General features: G+C 39.8%; 1 long non-coding RNA gene across 1 annotated transcript; it reads left to right on the forward strand.

Moving 5' to 3' along the window:
- The first annotated feature begins 414 nt into the window (after nt 1-414).
- LOC114774605 (uncharacterized) lies at nt 415-883 on the forward strand. Its single transcript, XR_003744834.1, has 3 exons — nt 415-463; nt 554-614; nt 695-883. It is a non-coding gene; the product is annotated as an uncharacterized LOC114774605 (long non-coding RNA).
- The last annotated feature ends 1,459 nt before the right edge of the window (nt 884-2,342 follow it).

A 2,342-nucleotide genomic window follows, 5' to 3' on the forward strand; every position in this document is an offset into this window, starting at 1 on the left:
CTAAATCATTGCAAAATCACTGTTGATGTCAACTAGGTCTTCTAGTATTCTGCTATATTTCGCTATCATGAGAGAAGGACTGAGGACCCCAAATCTCAAAAGAGATTTGATGAAACACATGGGCTAACAGGCTGACAATCGCAGTTTACCTGAAGAATTGACCAGGATGTGAGCCCCAGCAAGTTCTTAATAGGCTGTGTGGAGGTGCAGGGCACTGCAGAGGCTGATTTTAAGTGAAGTGAAAGTGAAGTGATTGTCATTGTGATACACAGCACACAGTGCACAAAAGATAGTGCAGCAAAATATTTTTTGACGGAGATGTTTTGAGAGATAATAGTAACCATTTGTCTAATATAAAATGCAAAAATGTTAAATGTAAGCATACATTCAATGTAAGCATACATTCAATGAGGGAATTCCTGTAGGGTGTTCATCAGAGCCAGTCACTCCCCAGGACACAAATGTAAGAGGGCTGCACACACCCACACCCATACACACACACACATATATAAAATGTACTTATTTTCTTTCATTTTTGGATTGGTCTCAAAAGATTCTGATGGCAATGTCTGCCTTTTGCGGATCCTCCTGTCTTAACAGAAACCCAGGCAGTTGTAAGTGTCCTAATTTCTGGTGTATTGAGTTGGGAACATAATATTATAAAGTGTGCTAAACCAAATGCTCATCTTCTCAGGATGTAGGGGATGAGGACACCATTTCTGCTGATCCAGAGAGCACAGTTCAGTGATGTACCGTAAACGCCAGAGTTTAATTAAATGGAAGTCATGTACAACATAATGTAACCCTAATCTACTGTATTTTCAGTTACCAGTAAAGAAGTTATATAGAATGCATCTGCTTAAACAAATAGAAAAAAACAATCGACAGGTCCTAAAATCGAGATTCAGAAACACAAGCTACAGTTAAGGTGTGTATTGTGATTAGTGGATTATATAAAAGTTTGGAAAGAATATACAATTTTAACAGTTGCTTTTTAATTTGTAGGGAATAAAGACCAAATAAATTGTTGTGACCTATTTTTTCTTTAATTTTCTTTTTTGTGGTGGTGGCTGAATTAATCAGAGAATGAATAGTTGCTTATACGGTCTTGGACCATGCTTCTATCCTGGAAATCTGCAGTGTGGATGGGGTCTTCCCCTGGGTCATGTATGTGTAGGGCAGGCTGTTGTTCCCCTTTAAAAATGGCAATATTATGGAGAACTACACATGCCACATTGATGCCGTAGGCCCTCTCAGGGGTGACCCTGAGGTGACGTAGGCACTGGCACTGCCTCTAGTTTTACTATGTGCCACACTGAATCAATGCTGTGGTGCTTGTTCAGGCTCTGGGTAAGGGGTTACCAGTGTAGGCTGGCATGGGTTGCCCCTATCCCCCAGTAGAAAGCAGTCAACTGCTTTAAAAGCAGCTGTAAAAAAAGTTTACATTGGTTTAGTGCTGCATTGAAGTGCCCAAGTGTGTAATGCATACATTTACTTACCACTGCTTAGGGTAGACTCACAATATATATTCGTGAGTCATTAACAGAGCCGATCCACTTGGCCTCAATATTGGTGATAATATGTGCAGCATCACATATGATCTTCACAGTGGAAAGAATAAGATATGAGATATAGTATTGCTATATGGTATTTCACCATTCTAAACTGCATGTAACTCAGTGTACCTCCACATTAATACTGTGGATTGACTTTCTGTTAACATAGTATGCCTCATTTTCACTTGGTGCAAAGATAGGAAAGATATGCGTGCCATCAATGCATCCAACCACATTGGGAAATCCTGAAGGTAATTTTGAATATTAGGTTACTTTCAGAGGGCACAGCAAAATTTCATTAACTGAACATATATATTTTTTCATATTAAAAACATTTGAACACTACAGACCAGCAATTCTGTAAAATTCCTCTTTGATGACTCCCAGGGGTTTGTGGCCAGGAAACACTACACAAATGTGCAGCGTTTCAGAGCGAAGCACACTTTCTGTACAGCTCTGCATACAGTGGCCTTACTAATATGCTCCGCATACCCGATATTCTACAGTAAGCTTCCATTAGTTTAGAGAATAAAACAGGTTCCTGACCAGGTTAGGTTCACAGAGTAAGTTACCACGGTAACTGACTCTGGGTAAAAGTTACCTCTCTTTCAGAAACAGGCTTGACTTACCCTGCTTTCTCGAGTTTGACAAACCTGCCACTTTGAAACGGAAAAACCAGAGTTTCTCTCATTTCAGGCTTAACATTTTTCACTTGTAACCTCCTTTCTGAAACAGGCCCCTGGTGTGTTAAACCACTGGTGACTCATTTTAAATGAAAACGAGGCT

This window comes from Denticeps clupeoides, unplaced genomic scaffold (assembly GCF_900700375.1).
Source record: "Denticeps clupeoides unplaced genomic scaffold, fDenClu1.1, whole genome shotgun sequence".
In the NCBI taxonomy this organism is placed as follows: domain Eukaryota; kingdom Metazoa; phylum Chordata; class Actinopteri; order Clupeiformes; family Denticipitidae; genus Denticeps; species Denticeps clupeoides.